This window comes from Prionailurus viverrinus, chromosome A2 (genome assembly GCF_022837055.1).
Source record: "Prionailurus viverrinus isolate Anna chromosome A2, UM_Priviv_1.0, whole genome shotgun sequence".
In the NCBI taxonomy this organism is placed as follows: Eukaryota; Metazoa; Chordata; class Mammalia; order Carnivora; family Felidae; genus Prionailurus; species Prionailurus viverrinus.
Window position 1 is genome coordinate 97,941,778 of NC_062562.1, and position 24,317 is coordinate 97,966,094.

A 24,317-nucleotide genomic window follows, 5' to 3' on the forward strand; every position below is an offset into this window, starting at 1 on the left:
CAGAATCCAAAGCAGGCTCCAGGCTCTGAGCTATCAGCACAGAGCCGGATGCAGGACTTGAACCTACAAACTGTGAGATCATGACCTCAGCCAAAATCAGATGCTCAACCGACGGAGACACCCATTTTTAAATATTACAATGGCATACACTTTTCCCCAAATTTCAGTTTTTACAGCACCTAGAACTCATTACTCTGGTGTATACATAATGTGGGGGTTTCTTAGACCCATTTCTATCACAGAGTCAGGTCACTGCCAGACTCTCCAATCCATTTTTAGTTGGTTTAAAATTTTAATTTTCAAATGAACAACGATTAGTTTCTCTTAGCTTTTCCACTGTCCCTTAATGTTCCTGGCACTAGGTGCTGGTTTTCTTTACAGGATGATTTTTACGGACAAACGAAATTTTTTTTTTTACTTTATGATTAGAGCTCAAAGGTTGGGAAGAAAAATAATTTCTTTATCAGAAGCAAACTTCAGCTTATTCAAGAAAACTTTAAAAAAATGAATTTTAAATCTCAAGTGCAGAGAGTCTCCCAAATAAGAACGTTCATTCAAAGGGGCTGGGAGGAGCAAATTATGCTGTGGTAATCCCTGTTGAAGGAGTACTGAAAATTTCATCATTGATGTATATAGGCTTAAAATTTTTTTAACAATAGGGACGCCTGGGTGGCTCAGTTGGTTAAGCATCTGAGTCTTGATTTCAGTTCCAGTCATGATCCCAGGGTCGTGGGATGAGCCCTGGGTTAGGCTCTGTGCTGAGTGTGGAGCTTGCTTAAGATTCTTTCTCTTTCCCTCTGCCCCTCTCCCCAGGTGCACGTGCGCACTTTATAATGATAATACATTATAATTATGTATATATTATATAATTTACATAATATAATTATAATTCTAAATCAACCTTTGCTTCTGGCCCTAAAAGATAGTATAGATTAGTGGGTAAAAGCACTAATTTTGGAACCCTGCTGCCTGGTTTATATACTGGTTCTGTTAAGATGATCTGGGTAATTTTAAGTAATTTATCCTCCCTGTGCTTCAGTTTTGTCATCTGTAAAATGGGCATGATCAAAGTACCTACATCGTCAGGTTGTCCTGATGATCAAATGAGTTGACAGCCGAATAGTGTTGTGTAAGTGTTCACTATTCTAAGTAAATGTGTTCTAGAATGTTCTGAAAGCTAAATGGTCTGAAATTTAAAAATTAGAACCAATTTTGGATAATAGAGATTCTCAAGGACTGATTTAAAAAGCATAATACTACTGCTAATTAGTTAAATCATTTATTTGGTTTTTACCATGTGCTAGAGATCATCCTAATCACTTTACATATATTTATTTAATTATTACAGAAAATGTTATGAGTTATATGTTATTGCCCCATTTTTATTTTTAATTTTTTTTTTCAACTTTTATTTATTTTTGGGACAGAGAGAGACAGAGCATGAACGGGGGAGGGGCAGAGAGAGAGGGAGACACAGAATCGGAAACAGGCTCCAGGCTCTGAGCCATCAGCCCAGAGCCTGATGCGGGGCTCGAACTCACGGACCGCGAGATCGTGACCTGGCTGAAGTCGGACGCTTAACCGACTGCGCCACCCAGGTGCCCCGCCCCATTTTTAGACAAATAAACTGGAAAAACACAGTTTTAGAAACTTACCTAAGGTTACAGAAGAAGGAATTCAGACACCAGCATTTGAAGTCAGGTCTTCCTGACTCCAAGATCAATGTTCTTAATCATTATGGGCAATTAATTTTTCTGGTAAGGATCATAAATTAGCCCTATCTATAACTAAAATATTGTTTATTTCATAATTTAATATGTAATACTCAAATTTTGTCTGAATATTAGTAATTAATTTTTTTTAATGTTTATTTATTTTTGAGACAGGGAGAGACAGAGCATGAACGGGGGAGGGTCAGACAGAGAGGGAGACACAGAATCTGAAACAGGCTCCAGGTTCTGAGCTGTCAGCACAGAGCCCGATGTGGGGCTCGAACTCATGGACCGCGAGATCATGAGCTGAGCCGAAGTTGGACACTTAGCCGACTGAGCCACCCAGGCGCCCCTGAAAATTAGTAATTAAAGATTAGTTAATGTTGCTTATTATTTCAGTTAAGTGGTCATTTATTATAAACAATCATTAAATTTTAGCCATGCCTATTAAAAATCTAGCTGTTTAGACAATACAGCATAGCCCTATCACTATATTTCTGTGGTGACTTTTACCAAAAGGCAGTGCTAGAAGAAAACAAACAGCCCCTGATGGCTTACTGTCACAAACTCAAACCCATACAACCATGAGAAGATATAAAAATTACAATGATATTGTTCCTGGCATGAATGCATCATATTGCTTTGTAGTTTGCTGTTCCATGTATACTGATGTACTATTTTTTTAAAAGAATGAAAATAATAAACCCGGTACAGTACCTTGAATATTCAGGTAGTCTGAACCCAGTGGAGTGGAATGTCTATTGAGTGACCCATTTCAAGGATTCACAGTGAGGAATGTTCTTATTCTGGGAGTGGGTATCAAGCTCCAGTCCCCCTTCCCAAATATATGTGGATTAATGGGACTTCAAAATGAAGGACTAGAGAAGAAAAAGTCCCACGTACTGATTTAAGCTGTTAATGAGCAGTCAGGGAAGAGACACTCACCTTGGGACATCAGCAACACCTCTCAAGGATGTGCCCAGTATTCTAAACAAAACATCCTTGGAAAACTCTTCATTACTAACAAAAGAACTAGCAAAAGATTGGCAAGGCCTTGAAATTATCTTGTCCCTAATATAAATTGTAACCTCTTCATTAAAAGCATCAGAATATGTTCTAACGAGGAGTTTTCAGCTTAGAGTGGCTGTTCTGCCACTCTCCATGTTGAGACCATTCCAGGGAGAGTAGATTCTATGATTAAGGTGATTAAGGTAATCAGCTAGGCTGATTCAGACACTCAATCCAGCTGCTGCCAGTGGACCTGCTGGTAATCACCAGAAGAGTGCACTTTGGAGGAGAATTTTTCTGTACAAGTGCTCTTGTGTTTGTTCAAGTTGAAACTAAGTTGGAGAAAGAACTGTGCTTGAAAGTTTTCTAAGCTGTACAAACTACAACTTTCATTAGAGTGTATCCCTGACCAAAAGGCCCTGACCACACGCCAGGGGTTTTGCTTCTGAGGTCTGCATCCCTTTCTCATAAACTGTTTTTGCACACAATGAGCCCTGGATAAATTGTTGTTATAAGGGGACTAAAAAACTCCAACTGTAATTTATCAAGTCCCCTTAAATCTTATGTTTCTATCATCAAGACCACCATCTTTATGAGATGACTTGAGAATTGATGAAAGTTACCACCCTTTGGTAATTTTGTTTTAATCAAGTACTGTGATTTTTGCTAGCCATATTGACAAAGTTCCTCTTACCCAAAAGTTCTAGTCCCAGTACCCTTCTCTTCTGTCTACACAGATATTCCTACTTATGGAAGCCCTTCCATTTTTTTCATCTTAGAGCTGGAAGAAAACTGAGAGATAATTTAATCCAACCACCTTACAACACAGACCTGTGTTTCCCAATATAGTAGCCACCAACCAGCCACATGGTGGCTCTCTTAATATAAATTGGTTAAATTAAATTAAAAATTCAGTTCATCAGTTGCAGTAGTCACATTTCCAGTGTTCAATATCCATATGCAGCTAGTGGCTGCCATATTGAACAGTAAAAATTTAGAATATTTCTTTCATCACAAAGTTTTGCTGGATAACACTGACAGAGACTAAGGATGGTTCTGCTAGAGCCACATGATTACAGATGGTATACAAAGGATCTTTTTTAACAGCTATTTATTATTTTTGTGTGTATTAGAAATTGTATAACTTACAGCTCAAAGCCATTTTTTTTCATGGTCAGGTATTATTGCTGAGGATAAAAGCTAAAATATACATTTAAGATGAGAGTTGGTTCAAAGAAAAATACAGTGAAAAGGTTACTTAGATCTGACAAAATTGTGAAAATGGCAGGTAGATGAGGGAGGTTTGGGAAGCTGGGGATTAGATTTTAAAAATAAAAATAAAAAATGAGTAGACCTTCCAGTATTATCTGGGAGCATCTTATGTCCTCCTAACAAAGATTATCAGATAAAATGACTAAGACAGAATGGGCAGTGAGATGTACAGCAAGGAAACTTTCTCAGGGCAGAGGAATGTACATAGGGAGAGTAGCCTAAATAAGCAGAGGGACCACGGTAGTGTAAGGAGAAGGAGCACAAAGGCCATGCCTGTGCCTGCCAGGCACTTTGGGGGACAGCACAAATAAGGAGAGAGAGTACAGATTTCCAGTTTGGGCAGAGTCAAGAGCCTCATGAAATCATTCACAGTTATTTACAGAGTTTTGGGTTTTGATGTTTATAGTGAATGTCTAATGTGAGCACATTTCCAAAACTCTCAAAACTATAATCTTCCTCGCTACTTTCACTGGCTGCAGTAGAAATTTTATTAGAGAAGATTTGAGTGGAAAGATAAGAGCAATCACAATAAAAGATTATTTAATCTCCTAAGTAAATTTTCAAATTTACTGATCCTTGAGCTAATCCAATAAAACCTTCCAATCTTGCCAACTCACATTTTGGGGAACTACAAGTGTTGATGGTGCTCCTCCAATGGTCTATCAAACAACCCCAAGTGTTCATTACATGGTCAGCATGGTGCTACAAGAGGCTGTAACTCACACATTTCATTTCACTTTCCAAATCCAACATCCCCTGGAGAATATTTAGTACTTTTAGCCAGATTCAAGAAGTCCAAAGAATCTAAGGATCAAACTGACAGTGTATACATAGAGGGTAGAAGCAGTGCCTTCGCAGCAAGCATGAGCAAAAGCAGCAGAGGAAGAGCTGTCTTCCTTCAGAAGCTAACAGACAAATGTCATCAACAATATATCCTCAAAGAAGAAGCTGGCAGCTGTTGAGGCACATGAGAAGTTGCCCCGGGAATTCTAGAAACATTTGGATGGATTTTTGGAGGGAAGAAAACAAGGTGTGAGGTACCATGATTTTGAAGATGGAAGTAACTGGCCAGCAAAATCTGATTGTAAATGTTAACACAACCTGACTTGTCACCACAGAAATGCACATTCTCAGGCTGATTGCGTTGCACTTGGCAAACATGTCTGCCCTTAATCTCACACAAACCCTGTGAGAGTGTTATCCCCTGTGAGGTATCATTGTCATTTCACACTAGAAGGTCATGAGATCCAGAGGAAGTATGTTATTCAGCTTGGCCTATCCCACGGAACCAAGTCCATGCCCTTAATCTCACTGCTATTTTAAGAAGATAAACTAGAGCCTTCACTTTCAGGGAGCAGGGGGTGGGTAAGTTAGCACATGCAATAGATAAAGACCTTTTGAATCACTGGGGCTGAGAGGCATTCAGACTGCATTTTATCTAGGATTGGTTCTGCTTCCTGTATGTAAGCACTGAGAACCCCTCTAGGTCCAAGGATTAGAATGAAAAAGCAAAACTCAAAAGCCTAATGCCTATTGCTTCCCTTCCAGAAAATCTTTATCACAAAAGATGGACATATACTGATGGGCATATACTGAGCCCCACTGAAGATGGCCTATTCTAATAGAAAAGAACCTGTTCTAAAGAGATAACATCAGAAAAAAAGTCATTATGTAGTATGATCAAAAGGCTCCAATTTGCATTTGCCTAAAAAGATCTTCCTACTTGGCTGTTATTGGGTCTCACGTTCACACCAGAAAGGAAGAAACTATTCCTTTTGAGTTTGCTTTCTCTTTTTGAAAAAAAAAATGGAGAATTTTTTCTTTTCTTTTTGGCTGTATAGCAACCATTTTCCCTCTCTAACATACCCAGGTATCATATTTCTTTAGAGGAATTAACTTCACCCCTCCCTTGTGGGCAGAACAGCAAGCTCAAGTGCCTGTCCTCCTGCTACGGAAACCCAAGAGACTCCTCCTGCCAAAACTTCCCCTCATTATTGTAACCACCACCTTCCCACCTCCACCAGCCGAGCAGTGGGCATATGACCCAAGGTTGGCCAGTTGAACTTTCCTAGGATTTTGAATCTTAAGATGAGTTGTCCAAAGAGGGAAGAAACAGAGTCCACTCTTCCCAGCTGCAGTGCCTGGGATAGACTCGATCAGTCCCCATCACTGAGACCTTTCAAAACTGCCTTGTTCCTTTTCAGTGAATTCTATTTTTCACTTAAGTAAAAGTTTCTGTTATTTGTTAACTGTTATGGGTTGAATTATGTCCCTTTAAAACATGTATGTTGAAATCCTAATCCCTGGGACCTCAGAATATGCCCTTATTTGGAAATAGGATCCTTGTAGATGTCATTAGTTAAGAAGAGGTCAAGCTGCAGTAGGGTGTGCCCCTAATCCAATATGACTGGTATCTTTATAAATAGAGAAATTTGGACACAGACACACATGCATAAAGAATGCCATATGAAGATGAGGGCAGAGGTCAGGGTGATGCTTCTGCAGGCCAAAGGACATCCAAGATGTCGATCTTGATCTCTGACTTCCAGCCTCCAGAACAGAGACAATACATTTCTCTTGTTTAAGCCACTCAGTTTGTGGTACTTTGTTACAGCAGCCTTAGCCAACTAATGGAGTAACCAAAACACCTAACCTGACTTTTCTTTTTCAAAGGTGAATATTCCTGGGGAGTTTAAGGGAACACATTTGCATGGAGTTGTTGGTTAGGAAAGACCTGGATAGCCCAAGGAGAGGAGTTGCTAAACTGGGCAAATCTACCTAGAAAGTTAACAGGCTAGCCTCTAAATTTAAATATGAATATTTCATAAAGTGCCTGTATTCCCTGCACTCACAGAAAAAAAACTAATGAGAACAAGGAGATGATTTTCAAGTTAACAGATAAAGAAAAAGTTGGAAATAAATAATAACACAATTTGAATAGTTTGAGTTTGAGAAAAGGTATATGAGGCACTACTGTCAGGAGAAGTTTCTCTGTTACAAGATTTAAGTTTTTTGCTTTTACTTGTTGTTTAAAAAATTATGGATTATATTCACTATTCTCTTGTTGATACCTTGATATAATGTTAGCATCTGCTCTGAGTCAGATGTTAATATGGTGTGGGCAGAAGGCCCAGGTTTGATCTGATTAAGGTAACTGACTTTATCTTTTTAGTGCCCACGGATTAATGGTCCCCAATTAACTCTTATTTTTTCAGCAAATATCTATTGAGTATATACCCTGGGACAGGATAGGCTGGTGAATAAGCAGCAGGTTTTCAACTCTACCTGGGAGGGAGCAGCAAATGATACAGGAATTAATGGTCAGGTGTACTGTTAGGAAGTTACATTTCATCTGCCAGGTGAAGGTCAAGTGACATTTAGCAGGTCCAAAGCATGGTACGGTATCTGAGGGAGGAGTGTCTCTGGCAGAAGAGAAGGTACTATGAAAGACTAGAAGTGAAAGAGAGTCCTTTGGCAATATGGATACACTGAAAGAAGTTCATCGTGGCCAAGAGATGAGGTTAGAGTGACCAGGAAAGCTAATTAAGGGGTCTGAATGATCCTAATGGTAACATGAGAAACCATCAGAGAATTTCAATCTGGGAAATGACTTGATTAGATTCGCCTTTCTTAAGATCATTCTAGTAGCTGTTTGGAGAATGACACATGGAACAACTAGTCTAGGTGCACAGAAAACGATTAAAAATCTGTTGGTGTGGTGAGAATGACAGAGAGAGATTAAACTAGGAGAGTGGCCATGGAAAAGAAGAGGGTGTTACCCCTGGAAGAGAGAACATGCTATGTCACCTGACTGGGAAGGTTGCATTTCATACCAGTTTGCTCAAGACTGCCATTCTTGCTTGTTGCCTGTGGGCTCCATGAGGATGTATGATAGCTCCAATATGTCTCACTACTAAAGACAGTGAGCCTCCTGATAGATATCCCCATAATATTTGGATGGGAACTCTATGACTACTGGCAGATGCCCAACAGATCGTCCGTGATCTGGTCCATTTACCCCTTGAAGCATAGCATGTCTGGCATACTTACAGCCCCCAACTCATCTACTTTGTCCAGACAACTTTTAGAACCAGGAAATGTTGGATTAGGAAAAACTAGGGTGTGTATCTTAGACCCAGGTCACACTTTATCTGTGGGTTCTGTCACTTCTCTCCCAAATTGCCTTTTCTTTCTTTTCAGCAGTACAGGGGTGGGTAGCAAGTCTACTAAGCAAAAATCCAACCGGGAAACAAAATGAAAGTGAGCTGCAGCCATCCTCAGGAACACTGAGTTTCCCAAAAGGGAATTCACAGAAGTTCTCTTCTGTTGATTAGGGGTAGGGAGAGTTGTGTTGGTAAGGCTTATTTTCTGCAGAAAGTTGTTTGGTCCCAGCAACTGTTGGCTCCTTGCATTCAGAATTCTAGGTAACTGGTAACTTTCCTGCACAGATTTGGGACTTGCTGCAACTCAGAGCAAAAATTAAAATTCTGCTCAACCTCTTGTTATAATAGCTCAAACATTTTATTACAAAATTCTTTGGGGCCCTAAAAGTGGGAATATAAAATTTTAGCAGGACATTTAAAAATGGCAGAATGGGTTAGTTATCTACCTTCTGAAAGCATTTGATTGAGCTATGTGGTCTTAAGTATTGAAATGCCTATACTTGGTAGGCAGTGACTATTACAAGTACTGTATTTACATATACATATAATATGTGAGATTGGCAAAGAAAAGGCAGAACTAACTGAAAGAATGGCATTTAGGGTATGATCAGGAAGAAAGAAAACTGACTTGTGTGGCTCTCTTACCTCCAAATCATCAATCTCAATTTTTATTTTTTATCAAGAGTTGATCTATAGACCAGATCTGGGTGTCAAGAAAAGAAATTTTAAGGCCATATTTGAATTCACTGAAGTTTAAGTTCCAAAACTTTGCACCCATCTAAAGTGGTATCGCACTCAAGTGGACTTTGAGTTCTCAATACAATTAAGGCTGATGCTTCTGGCTGTATTTCTGAGGTCACCATGCTTACGTGGCTGATTAGATTCCACTCCTGAGAACAGATACTAAACACATTTCCAATGACAGCAATTGCTTTAAACTCTTTAAAGCTTTCAAAATAGAGAATGTTTCATTTAGAACTCTTAGTTAAAATAATTAGCAATTAAGACTCCAGGAAATTACATTTAAATCACTCCTGTAGAATCCTTGAAAAGTTCCACACCAATTCAGAAGTTCCTGTATGATAAAAGAATAGATTGTTCATTGTTTAAGTTTATGAACTTCTTTTCCCCCAGCTTTTTATTAAATATAACGTAACTTGAATGTAACTCTAACTGAGCACTAAGTTCTGGGTAGGTATTGTTCCAGGATCCCTGAACTGGTGAAGAGGCATACCCACTGGGATATTTTCTTTGGCCATTTGACTAATAATGGCTCCTCTTCAACTTCATCCTAAGATAGGAATACCACTTCTATCACAGATCCAAAGATTTTGAAACACCCTTCCTCATTACATAAAACAAACAACTTTTTTTTTTAATTGCAGCAAAGAGGGAACTAAAGCCCATACTTTACACAGTTTCACAAGACACATTGCAGGAGGGAAAGTGACTTAAGAAGGATCAACAGTATTCTAGGGTCTTGGTGGACCTCTAATTCCTGGTAGAGGGGGTCTAATTCCTGGAGGGACATGCCTATTGGCATCCTTCGAGCAGGGGGAAGCCCAGTTGGTGGGCCTTTGGGTGGTCTCATCCTAGGTGGAGGAGCCATAATGCCTGGAGGTGGTATTGCTCAGCCCACAGGATGCATGGTCTTCCCCCTCCTGATGGATATTGAGTTGAGGCTGCAGCAATGCTGGTAGCTACTACAGTGCCTCTTCCCTGTGGAGTCATGACCTGTTGGGATGGCCCCCAAGCCCTCAGACAAGCAGTTCTTTCATCAGCTGGAATTTAAGAGGTGACTGAGAGCTGCTGTTGTGAACTTGTGACAATGCTGTCTTTGGTTCTGCTCTACCCTCCTCTGTCCACTCTTTCCCTTATTCAGGATCCATTATTCCCAAGCATACGGTGCCCTATGCATCCTTCTAAAGGACAAGGATCCCTCCTAAGGCAGTGCTTTCAACACTCTGGCTCAATCCTGGCTTACCTTTTTCATCAAAACTACCAGCCCTGTGTCCCAGAATCTTTTAGGAAGCCAGGAATTTGACATACTTATCTTAAAATTTATTTCTACCAAGACATTTACATGAACAGTTGCTTTCAAATTTCAGCCTTCAGTACCTTAATCTGAAACAGTGACACTCTGGCAAAGACAGAGGAAGAGATATTGGGACACGGAGGAGTCCTTTGGCTCTTCCTCAGTTCATATATTCCAATCACCATTTAGTTTTATAACTGACTTCACTCATGTGTTTCATAAAATTACAAAACCTTAGAGCTGGAAAGGATTTAGTGGTAAGTCAACACCTCCACTTTAAAGATAAAGAAACAAAAGCACAGAAAAGTTAAGAAAATAGTTCCACAGTTACAGCCAGCTAGGACTCCTGGCTCCAATTCTGACACTTGTCCCCTTATCTCTTAGATTCTGTTAATGAGCTTTCCAAAAAATATGTATGTGTACTGCTAATTCTTTTTGTCTGTGATTCCCAATTGGATGAGGTGAGATGGGGTTGGAGAGAGCATATATACGCATTTCCAAAAGGCATGCTCAGATTTAAGAAGCATAATTAATATCAGAATATACTTCCAAATTGGGAAAATGAAAATGCTACTACTTTGATAACAAAAATTACAAGCAGTAAATTGTAACAAAATAATGGGAGGTAACAATTCCATTCTATGCTTGTCAGTGATTCTCAAAGACTGATGATGATGGGGACCGGAGGCACATCAAACCCTCCACAGAAGAGTGAGGCACTTAGCTTCATCTGAAATATATAAAATATTTTGGCTATTTATCTTTTGAAAAATTTGGTTCCAATTCTGAAATGTTTCAAATACAAAAATACAGAAAAGGCATAACTTCACATATCTCCCCACCGAATTCAAAATACGTTGTTCGATCACATTTGCTTATTATGTCTATTTATTGTTTGACTTTTTTAAAGATGTAAAACATACAGGCACAGATAAAGTTCACCAGCAGTGTGCCTTCCTTCCCCTCTCTTTGAGTGATACCACCCTGATAAAGTATGTATATATCTTTGCCTTTTAAGTTATTCCCTTCTACCACATATGCATGGATGCATAAATAATGCATGTTGTTGTTTGGTGTGTTTTTAAATTTTATTTTAACTGATACTACTAGTGCCTGTATCTTTTTATAACTTGCTTTTTTCATTAAAGATTCATGAGGTTTTTTTGATAATGGTATATGTAGATCTAGTTAATTCATTTGAACTGCTGTGTAGTATTCCTTGCATAAGTAAACCCAACTTGCCTCTCTAGTCCTCTAGAAGGGACAGTTAGATCGTTTTCACTTTTTCACAGTTGTACACAGTCCTGCAATGAAAATTTTGAAGTACAACTCACGTACACGTGTGAGAGTTTTTCTAAGACGTATAACTAGAAATAAAATTTTAGGATACATGTGTTTCCATGCATACTAATTAATGAAATACTGTTTTCCACAACATGTGGAAATTGTGGTTGTGACAATTTATTCTCCTGCTGACATTACCTAAGTCCCGTTTCCCTACACGCGTACCAACATTTGATGATATCAGACTTGTCTTTCTTATCTCTTGGGGCTGAAATTGTTTCTACTACTATTTTAATTTGCATTCCCTATATAACAACAAAGTTGAGTGTATTTTCATATATGTATAAAGTACTCCACTCTTCCCTTTTACAAACTGCTTTTTCATATCCTTTACCCATTTTCTAAAAGATTGTTTTTCTTTTCTTTATTGATCTATAGAAGACTTTATGTATTCTGAATACTATTCCTCTGTTACTTATATATATGGAAAATATCTTTTCTCAGTGTAGGTTGTTTTGTTTTATTTATTATTTATTTATTTATTTATTTATGTATTTATTTAGCTCTGTTAATGGTGTATTCTGACATGCACAGGTTTTTAATTTAATGAAGTCAAATTTATCACGGTTTTCTTTTATTTTGCTATTCTTTGTTCTTTAAATTAAAAAAATAATGTTTTATTTATTTTTGAGAGAGAAAGAGAGACAGAGCGCAAGCAGGAGAGGGGCAGAGAGAGAGGGAGACACAGAATCCGAAGCAAGTTCCAGGCTCTGAGCTGTCAATACAGAGCTCGACCACGAACCGTGAGGTCACGGCCTGAGCTGAGACTTAACTGACTGAGCCATCCAGGTGCCGCTTTTGTTGTTTAAGTAATACCTCTATCCTGAAGTTATATAATATTATTCTGTATTCTTTCTTGAAATTTTTAAAGTTTTGATTTTTACATTTAGTATTCAGTCCATCTGCAGTTTGTTTTTTGTGTATAGTATTAAGTAGGAATCTAGCATTCTTTTCTCTATGGACTAGGCTATTGTCCCAGTACCATTTACAGTCCAGCCCAAATTTCCCTTTTACATTGGTAAGGCTACTCCACTTTACGCGAAGTTCCTACACAGGGATGAGTGTCTTTAGGCACTCCCTTCTCTTCCATTGAATTCCCTCCATGTCAGTAACACTGTTTCGTTTAATATGATAATATAAAAGTTTACTTCTCCTGGGATAGGTCTCTTCTTTTTATTCTCCTTCTTCTCCTGGTGCCTTATTCTTCATGTCTTTCCATAAAATTATTTTAGTCCATTCTCAGTGCTTCTTACTCTTGTGTGACATTTCGAGTCATCTTATAAAGTCCTGTGAAATTAAATTTATTTTATATGTTAATTAGAGAATTACCATCCTTTTAATATTAAGTTTTCCAATCTTTGCACATGTCTTCTCTCTGTGAATTTAACTCCTCTTTTACCTCCTTCAAGTAAAATTTTGTAATTGTCTTCATAAAGATATTGCACTTCTCTTGCTATATTTACCTTTAGGTACATTTACTACATTTTATGAAGGATATGAACATACACTACTGATTTTGTACATCGGTCTTATATCTAGAAATCTAGATGAGCTATTATTGGTACTAATAGCTTGTAGAGTTTCCTACATTTTTCTTTTCTTTTTTAAAATATTTATTTATTTATTTTGAGAGAGAGAGAGCATGAGAGCAAGTGGGGGAGGAGCAGAGAGAGAGAGAGAGAGAGAGAGAGGCAGAGACAGAATCTTAAACAGACTCTGTGCTGTCAGTGTGAGGCTCCATCTCACAACTGTGAGATCATGACCTGAGCTGAAATCAAGAGCCAGACCCTTAGCCCACGGAGCCATCCATGTGCCCCTTTCCTACATTTTTCTCTGAGACGGTTATATCATGAGCAAATTCTACTTTTTTCTTTCTGATTTTTTCACATTTAAAAAGTTTTAAATAATTAATTTGTCTTACTGCACTGGCTAAAGTCTCCAGTACAAAATGAAAATGTTGGGGCGCCTGGGTGGCGCAGTCGGTTAAGCGTCCGACTTCAGCCAGGTCACGATCTCACGGTCCGGGAGTTCGAGCCCCGCGTCAGGCTCTGGGCTGATGGCTCGGAGCCTGGAGCCTGTTTCCGATTCTGTGTCTCCCTTTCTCTCTGCCCCTCCCCCGTTCATGCTCTGTCTCTGTCCCAAAAATAAATAAAAATGTTGAAAAAAAATTAAAAAAAAAAAAAAAGAAAATGTAGTGATAGCAAGCATCATTTACAAGGAATTTAATAGAACTTCTAATGTTTCCCCATTAAATATAATTCTGCTGTAAGTTTTTGGTTGGTATTCTATCAACCAAAAGTCTACCAGATTAAGGAATTCTCTTCCAATTCTAATTTTAGTTAAATGTCTGGATTGCTTTTTTTTTTTTTTTACCCTGAATAGGTACTGAATTGTATCAAATCATGTTTTTAATCTGTTGAGATATTTATGTTTTTCAACCTCAATTTCTTTATATAATGAATAAAATTAATAGATTTGTTTAATTTAAACCATCTTGGTATTTCTAAAATGAAATACATGCTATCCATTTTAATACACTGTTGGATTTGTTTTATGAATATTTCATTTACAATTTTGCATCATTGTCACAAATGATATCAGCCAACAGTATTCCTTTGTGGTACTACAATTCTGACAAGTTTGGATTTCCAATGTTTACTGCACTCATTCCATGAGTGCTAAAGCATCTTCTTTCTACTCTCTGGAAGAGTTTGTCTAAAAAAGTGATTATATATCTTTCTTAAATGTGTAGAACTTGGCTGTAAAACCCTCTGTTTGATTAACTTTATTTGCATTTATTTGTAACTATGATTCAATTTCTTTAACAGTTATAAAACTATTCATCTTCTGTGTAGTCATTTTGGTAAATTTGGTAATTTTTCTAGAATTTTATTTTTTTGACTAAAGCTTTCAAATTTATCTCCATATAGTTTCTGAATGCACACACACACACATACATTCAATCTGCAATTGTCCTTTTTGTTCCAAATATGATTTACCTCTGCCCACACTCTGTTTTTCTTTATTATTGTTGCTCAAAATCTTCCTATTTTGTCTTTTCAAAGAACCAGTGTTTTCTTCTATTGACACTATCATCCCCCCCTTTTTTTCTCTGTTTTATTCATTTTATTATTTCACTAGATTTTACTTAATTTGGGGGCAAATTGTATGTAAATTTCTAGGCTTGGAATTTCCCAGAGAATTGTAAAATGGTGTCTAAGCTCCAATGAAGCAAAGACAAGGGCTCATGATTTCCCAGGGAGATGTCTTCATCTTTACTCAGCTTCTATAATATTTTGTTATCTCCCCATGCTGCCTAACTGGGTGTTTGTTTGTTGTTTTGTTTTGTTTTGTCTTCTTGTTTTGTTTTGTTTTAAGGCCACCTTTTCATTTAGACTCAAAACACTTGAAGTGACTTGTCCTTAGGCGGCAGTCTCAGTGTTACCTTTCCTTCTTTGCCTGGGCCCAAGGCCCCCTCTCTGGACTCCATCTAGGTGTTCAAACCAAAGCATCTGGATTCCCAGGAACCCATATGTCCCTCCCAAGGCAGGGAATGCTTAGCCCACTCAGGGCTTCTACTTGCCATTCAGGTTTCTAGTTCTTTCTTCAGTTATTACTCATGGGGAGAATTCTACTTCTGTTTTAGGGGTTCAGATATCCAATAATTTTGTTGTTGTTGCTATCATTATTATTTTATATGTTCCCATTTTCTAGGTGTTTGTAGCCAGAGCATGTCTCTATTATCCTCCATCTTATTGAAACAGAAAACTTCCAACTTATATTTTAAAACACATAGATTCCACATTTTGGTAATTTGTACTTCTGTTTTTGTTAGATTATATTAATAAGTGCTACCACGTATAGAACATGCAACAGAGGTGCAAGATGTGTCATTTTGGTAATCATATTTAGTTTTTACAACTATTTTACAGATGAAAAACCTGAGGATTTGGGGTTGTTGAATAATTTTGCCCAAGATCACATAGTTATTCAGCAGCAGAAGATGCAGCCCACATCTGTCTGACCTCGAAAGAGATGTAACTGATTCTCAAGCCCCTGGGGTTTCTCCCACCGTGGCTTGCTTTTTTTTCCCCTTTTTCTTTTTTTTCTTTCTTTCTTTTCTTTCTTTCTTTTTTTTTTTATTTTTATTTTTGGCTCTTTTGTTAAACATCATCCCTTCCTTATATAAACTACTAGTTACAGGGATTTCAGTAAAGATCTGAAGGGCAGGAAACACTCTCTATGACTTTCACATAGACACTCTATTTATCCCCTAAAAATTAATAACTATCTTTTGAATAATAATAATTTGTAACTACAAACATTGTAATTTAAGGAGAGATTTAAGGAAAGAGAAAGATGGATTTCAGCAACATCAACTGGATCATTTTTGAAGGTGAATTCCAAGCATGCAAATTTATTTCAAACCTTCCCTGAGGATTGAGTGCAAAGCAGCTGGCTGGTACTTTTAAGCCGCTCACAGTTCGGCACAGCGGCTCCTAATGCTGGCAGAGCTCCTGTGTCACCAGGATCTGCAGAGCGTGGCAAGCCAAATGAAAGAGGAAGTTTGCAATTAATTAAAAATAAATGAAAACAAAAATCTTCCCCCAGTGGCTTGCTTCTCATCTTGGTTGTAATCCACAGTCAACATGTGGAGGCCACGTGGGGCATTTACCAAATGGAAAAGGTATAGGACTGTGTCGAAGAAACCACAGACTGCCGCTCTGGACCACACTAATAATTCTTTTAAATCCTCTCATTCCACCTCGTCAGGAGACATAGCAGCATTTTAAATCTGACTGACCCATATAAATTACCTTTCTACTCATCCGGCTGTGAAATTAACAGTAGAGGAAGACAGGTCCTGTCAAGCTTGCTGTGCTGAGCTGCTGAAGGGCTCAGAATAAATGGGGGGGTGGGGACAAAGAGACATTGTGCTTTAGGAAAACAAGGAGCCCGAGCTGTGATCAGCACATTAGGCTCTGATACGGCGCCTGCTGTTACGGAGCCTGGTACCAGCATGGGAAGGGGGTTCACCAAGAAGGAACACGTTGTTTGGTGCCATCTGTTGCACTGAAACATAAAGGGCTGTAAGCCTGGGGGCCCACTGCAAAAGTGGCTGGGACAGACACCACATCCCTCAAAAAGGTTAAGCCATTGGAATTTGAAAAATAAACCCAGAAGGACTTTCCATTCTTAGTGTTGCCTAAACTCACTAGCGTCCTAAAATAGGACACTTAACCTTTCTTGGTCTCGGTTACCTACATATTTATGTAATACTATTACTAGATGTTAATTTAAAAAAAGAGAGCAAAAGAATCTATCTCATAATGAAATTTCATCAGTAAATCATCCTATAATTTTGTGTTGTTCGGAGATGTGGTTTAGAAGAGGTAGAAAGAATCTTTTACTCCTTAAACTCCCGTATTTTATTCCATAGCCTCACCAATCTCCAAAACAACAATGCCAATAATTTCTTTATCCTTACACATAGATAACTAGTCTGATTTTAAGACGAATTTGAGTTTATCTTTGTTTTACAGCAGAAAAAGACCAGTCTTATCATTGAATTCTTACGTATTAGAGAATGGAAGACAACAGAAGAGGGAAGATCACCTTGCCAGCTGTCCACTAAGGGCACATGCTTGTGCATGCATGCGTGCACACAGGGACTCGGAAAGAAATCTAGGCTGATGTAAATGTAGCAGCGCTGGCACACGCTTTGGGCCATACTCAGTGTGAGTTGGCCACATGCCAGCATGGAAGCAAGTAGGCAAAGAATAGCTTTGATAACGCTGCATGCCAGTATACCAGAGAAGCACAGGCAAGATGATTAGTTGGCAATTGCTATTAACCATTTTATTAATATTATCGGTATGAAGGATCATGTTGGCGATCTCATATTTATCATCTTATGTTCTCCTCAAAAAGATCTTGGACTAGGGGCGCCTGGGTGGCGCAGTCGGTTAAGCGTCCGACTTCAGCCAGGTCACGATCTCGCGGTCTGCGAGTTCGAGCCCCGCGTCAGGCTCTGGGCTGATGGCTCAGAGCCTGGAACCTGTTTCCGATTCTGTGTCTCCCTCTCTCTCTGCCCCTCCCCCGTTCATGCTCTGTCTCTCTCTGTCCCAAAACTAAATAAACGTTGAAAAAAAAATTTTTAAAAAAAAATTAAAAAAAAAAAAGATCTTGGACTGATTTTATTATCCCTCTTTCATAGAAGAGACTCTTTTGCCCAGTGATGTCATCTAATATGAAAGATCACAACTTATAAGACAGAACTGGAATTAAAACCAAAGTCTGATTCTAAAATGTCACATGGACTTTCAACTCTAGAGTTCATTGCTACTCAGAAAGAAGAGAGACGACTAACATTGAAACAATAATAATAATAATTATTATTATTATCAGTCATTACAGTTCTTCCCCTCTTCTCTTTCCCCAACCCCCTACTTCTAAAAGAGAAAACAAAATCAAGAACATTCTAGAATGGCTTCTTCTCAGACTACTAAAACTAAAAAACCTTGAAGATCATTGCCCATATTCTTCTGTCAAATAGAGGAAGCTGAGGCTCAAAGAGCTGCTTACAAATGGTCTCAGTCTCAAATGGCAGAACCAGGGCGAGAAATAGACAACACAAATTCCTAGACTAGTGCTCTTAATTTTATACCAAAAAAATGAAAGCATTTTCAAGATCAGGAAGTTTCTTTCCTCATCTTTCACCTGCCTCCATGGTCCTCAGTCCAGAAACCTTAGAATAATTTGGAGAAAGGTAAAGTTTTCTTTCTTTGCACACCAAATGCATGAAGTTATAGTCAGTGCTTTCTCCCACCAAGAAGGAGAAAATCAATGCTATTATATGAGAAGATGTTGTGTCACTTTTCAGAGGAGGCTGTATGTCGACATCAATATATTTTCCTTTTCATCCTTAGCACTCTGACAAGGAAAGTTTTGAATGAGGTCAGTGGTGTTAATTTTACTGCAATTTTAACCTCCCGAGCGAGTTAGTCTGTAGAGTTTCTATTTTGGTAATTTGAGTTTTAGCAGTTAACTTGTACTCTGATATTCTTTATTCCATGAAATTAGACACTAGAGGGAATTCATTTGAGACACGAAGAAGTCTCCAAAGAAGAAATTCATAATCTTCAAGCTAGAGAAAATTTGATTTACAGGAAAGTTAAACAACAACAACAAAAAACCCAAGTAAAATAAATTGGGATGATGGAGCAACTCTTCCTGCGTGACTACATATGAATAAATAGGCTAACATTCCTATTAAAAATTTAATCCTTCTCTGAAAATATAATTGAAATTGATCCATCTTTATTTGAGTTTCTATTTAAGTTAAGAAAAATGAGTTTTTATAAGTAATTTTCTGGGCCATTTTGTCTCAGTTCCAAATTTCATCCTTCTTTATTCCTTACTCTGTTTTGGGAAATGGGCCAGAGGTCTGCAACATGTATTTCTCCTTTACCAGTTGTTGTCCTGCTAGGTTCTGCCAATAGGATGCCCTGGAGGGAGACCGAAGACTAGAAAATGGGAGGAGGTTATTTCTTCTTCCTGTTGGATTCAGCCTCTGGCCGCCTTTAGCACTCTCAGAACCAGGGTCATCACCCTCTCCCCAGGGATAAAACCACTAGGCAGGCAGCTCCCCAAACTCAAGTGCTGAGCCCCAGCTTAACAGAGGCCCTCCTCCAAGCTACTGAGGGGTCAGCACCAGTGAGCAACACCATCTTCCCTGTTGTCTGATTGCTGGTGTCACAGGGCTCTTTCTTCAGTGGATGAGATGTGACAGCAGCCTAGCACCTCTCCTCACAAGTCTGAAGGTCAGCTCCACAAAGTTCCTCTTCAACTTCGAGAGAAACTAGAAACAGTTCAGACAACACCGTTTCTTCGATCCCTGCTCTGCAAGACCCCTCTCCCAAACACTGGATTCCCCTGAGGGTCCCCAGCCCTAGAGCGATAGCTGTATTCTACAGTTATTCCCTCTGTATCTTGGTGCTTTTTGCTTTTTTTTAAATCCTCCAACTCTTGTTTAACCAACTCCCTATATTAAATTTCCTTGTGAAATACCTTAGTGTGTTTGGGGTTTTCCTAACTTTACCGTGACATAGAGGTATAAATGAGCCAATGTGTGAAGTAGATGAAGTTGGTGACCTAAAGGAACTGGAATGAGGAATAGTAAAGCAGGAAGCTTATGACTATTATTTTGAATCTAACCAGAAAGTGAGGGAAGGAATCTCTCATTTTCTTAAATGCAACTGTTTTCAGCCTTCCAAGGGCTGTCATGTAGTAGAGAACTTATAATCCTACTACATACCAAGAGGGTAGAACTAAGCAGTCCAGAACATGACAGCATGGCAAAGCAGAACTTCACTTCCCATGAGAAAGAACTTTTTACAGTCAGTGGAACCCTTAGCTAGGATGGTCACTGAATAGGAATATTGTAGAAGAGATTCAATATAATATTTTTAAAGCCGCAAGATTCAATGCTTCTAGCAATGGTTGGCAATAAATAGAAAGGTAAAAGAGGGCTGTGTATTGGAGCATCCTTACACTAGGCTTAATCTTGCAATCCAGAAACAACAGAGACCACCAATTGGATTGCCTGTGGGATCAGATTCCCCCGAAATTGATCTCTAAAGTGCCTGGAAAAAAGATGCAAGTGATAATTGACTAACGTTGTGGACTCCTATCTGATATACCAAAGGTGATGTGAGAAGTAAGGTGTTAATTTTAAGAATTAAAAAATGCAGGATTGAGGAACCAATTGTTTCCACAGTTGACTGTCACCAGGGGTGTAAACTAGCTAGTGTGTGATATTAAGGACTCTGGAAACTGGCAGTACAACTCTTAAAAAAAATTCTTCTGATATTCTAATCTAATGCTGTTCTGAGGTTTCCTTGTGCAATACTGCATTTATGTAAACCTGCAGGCAGGAATGTCCAAGATAGCTGAGGGAAACTAACTCTCTGATCAAGTTTATAATGGAACAGGAAAGTAAAAATGAAAACACAGGGACCTTCTAATCAGCAGGTGTTCCTGCATGCTACCCTTTTATTTCCTTTCATTTCAGTACAAGTCTTCTCCCTAAATCCATGCAGTGTCTGAATCTAAACTTTTAAGTTCTGTGGTACACGTTTGATTGGCCTTTTCCTCCTAGCTAAGAAGATTCTCATAGTATTCAAGCCATGAGAAATTCCCAAATAACAGTAGCCCTCTGAGGCAAAAATAATTAGTTATAAAAGCCCCAATAACATGCACGTGCAATGGTTTTAAAGCCTAGCTGAGGGGCGCCTGGGTGGCTCAGTCAGTTGTCACCAACTCTTGTTTGCGGCTCAGGCTGTGATCTCACAGTTTGTGGGTTCAAGCCTCACATTGGGCTTGGAGCTGATAGCGCAGAGCCTGTTTTGGGATTCTGTCTCCCTCTCTCTGCTCCTCCCCTGCTTGCTCTCTATCTCTCTCAAAATAAATAAATAAACATTAAGAAAAATAAAGACTAACTGAATGTCACATGTTTGCCTCTCAGTATGTTTCTGAATGTAAGTAATCAACACAGATACAAGAAGAAGAAAAAGTCCTGCATCTTGCCTTCTTTTCATTCCATCTTTTTCTCATCCCTTTAAAGTCCTCTCTAAGTGCTGTAATTCCCTGAAAGCAGTTGAGAATATACCCATCATGGGACTTTCATTTAATTTGGGGAAACATTTCTGCTCCCTGAAAACCCCTTGGGAAGTTTCAGTTTTCAGTCAGAAACCAATGGGGGGGGCGGGGCGTGAAGTGCAATGTGAAACAGCTAAAGTCCCAAAGTCAAACTCAGACCCCAGAGCCTGTGGATAAATAACCCTGTGCAATGTTATTCATAGTCTTCCCCCAGCAAATATTTACAAATGCAAATATGACAAGACCCATCCCAAGAAGCAGCATTATAATGTCATTTCTGAACAGCCGTTTCTTAACATACTGTGTGTTACAAAGAAGTCTCACAGCTTGTTTGCATCCTTTAGAAAACAGATTCTTCTACATCTCTGTAATACAGTTACATGTGATGGCTCTTTGAAGCTCTGTTTTGATTTGGTTTGGTTTTGTTTATTAACACCATGGTCTTCAGGTTTGAGTTTCCCTTAAGTTTGCTCAGAGAGCACCAAATTCTGGTCTGGGAGCCTGCAGTCAAGAAGTCAGGTCTGCATACCAGAAGCAGAACATAGCTAAATGCAAAATGAGAGGATTTAATCAGCACCTATACAGGTTTGTTAAGAATATGGGTCGCTAGTTCCATCTCTTCATTTAAACAAAAATGGAATCTTATGTGAGTAGCCTATGAATTCAGAGCCAACCTAACGTTGACTTTTTGGAGGGCAGCTGTGGCTCTCCCTAGAAGTTCTTACCAACACGTCAGGCTACCATGGCCAGTGGAGACCTACAAGTCCATGGACTGAGAACTGATGTCACACAAGGATGCAGGCCAAAAGCAATCATTGGAGTTCTTAATTTGATAAGAGATATGTTAATCACATATAAAGACAGTGATACAGCATCCTTAGCTTTGATTCTGCAGAATAGAATTAAATTTTTACCTTCACCTTTGTGAATCTTTCTCATTCTTAAAGACTCAGCTCAAGTTCTGCCTCCCCAAATAAATCTTCTTAATTATACTCAATCAGTGTTCTCTTCATCTCTGAAGTCTCTAACATATAGTACTTACCTGGGTTGGCAATTATCTTGTCACAGACATATTGTCACCTCCCCAACTGGGTATTACGTTTCTTTATATCCTCTAAAATGCCTAGCGCAGTGATAAAGACATACTAAAAACTCAAAAATACTTACTGATTAGATAATCAATTGGTTGAAGGTTTTAACCAAATTCATTTTATACTCCCTCCAATCTTTTTTCTTTTAAGGGGGAGGATCCATATTTTTTTTACTTTACGATTTTGGCTCTCCAATTTATTCATTAGTTGTACAAGATTTTACCCTGGTTTGCACACGTAGACCAGAGATGATATTCAAAACATTTAAAATCATTATGTAGGGGTAACAGAATGGAGCAGGTTACCAGAGGCCACCTATTGTGTCAGGCATTAAGCCTTTAGTTGATGAGTTACAGGCAAGGTTCTGGTATGTAAGAGGATGGCCAAAATGGACAGAATGCCTGGAAGGTAACTAGCAGTGCAAGGTCTTTCTACCAACAGAAATGGATGTGTTTCAATAGTTTTCAATAGTTTAGCAACTAGTATGGCAAGAACAGTGCAAACTCATAATTACTAATGTTGGCCTGTCCCTAAAATCTTCAAAAGTAGCAATTGCAAGCAGGGGGGATAAAGCAGCCACAGGCATGGTCTGTAGAGAATTCAGTTCCCACTCTTATATGTGGAGGTTTTAAAAAAACAAGTAGAAATATTCCTCATCCTTTTTCCCAGCTTTATGTAGTCATAATTTATATGTACTTTAGAATTAATTGAAACTATCAGGACTTTGTTTCTAAACTACAGCTTGGAGTAATTTATTTTAGGACTACCCAATGGCACTTAGTTTTAAATATTAATATTTGTCATTTTCTGTGCATTCGCTGACCCTGCAAACAATATTATGAAAAATTGTTATCTATAGGCATTCCATTTTGTTTCAAGAAAAATACTTAGGAAAATTCAAAAAAGATACCATGCAATAAGATAAAATATATTTGGTATATGTGGAATGAACCAGATAAAAGTTTAGAAAAGATAGAATTAGGAGTGATGTTTGTATTCAAAGTACTTGCTATAAAGTCTGATACATTTGCAAAAAGTGAGCTATGAATTTGGGCTCTAATCTTTCTAGCAGATAAAATGCAGAGGGAAACATCAGTTATAAAATACACAGAGTCCATTGAGATAAAAAACAAACCAATTGCTCAAAGAAACACACTGATTCATTCTCCTGAGACTGCTATCAATAATGAAGGTGTTTGCTTAAAATGGAATTCTTTTACACAACTATTTTCTTTAATCAAAAGCTTTATGTAAAAAGCAAATAAACAAAAATAACCTTACTTTTGCAAGTTCCCCACATAAAATGAACTTAGTTTATTCAAGCCCCTCTTCTTCCAACAAAATTCCACAAATGATCGAAACCCCTATGAGTAAATAAGCCAATCTTACAATTCTGAATACTTATCTGAGTAGTCTGATCCTATTAGAAGTGTTTGTTCCCTCTGACCTGTCAAAACCTGAATGAAATAGACAGATTTATATAACATATTTTTGGCCCTTGTATCTCCTCAAAGAAAACAGTAGTCAAGTGTCAAGGACAAGTTCAGCCCTTGTAAATATGCCACAGCATTGCCAACCTCAAGCCTAGAATTCCATTTTGAGCAATTACTAGTAGGCCTGTTTAATTTGAAATTCAATTTATGTGGTTCTTAATTCTAAGCAACTCCACTGTGAGAGAGAGGCTCTTCTAGTATACATTTGGGATATGTCCCTTTGTGTTTCTGAAGAAGAGATGTGTTTTAGAACTTTTTGTAATAGATTGATGTAATTGGCTTCAGTGATTCAGAAGCAGCATTCATTTCTGAGGCATTTGTGGAAAATACATATTAATAAGCCAAGAGTCTCTCTCTCTCTCTCTCTCTCTCTCTCTCTCTCTCTTTCTCTCTCTCTCTCTCTGTCCCTCCATTTCCTAAGAGGCTTCTTGGAGGAAACTGGAAGGTGTGATTTTTTTGTCATTCCATCATGCTGTCTTTTCTCATCCAATACGCTAAATCAGATAACCACAAGGAGCAAAATAGGGGCAGAGTTGGAA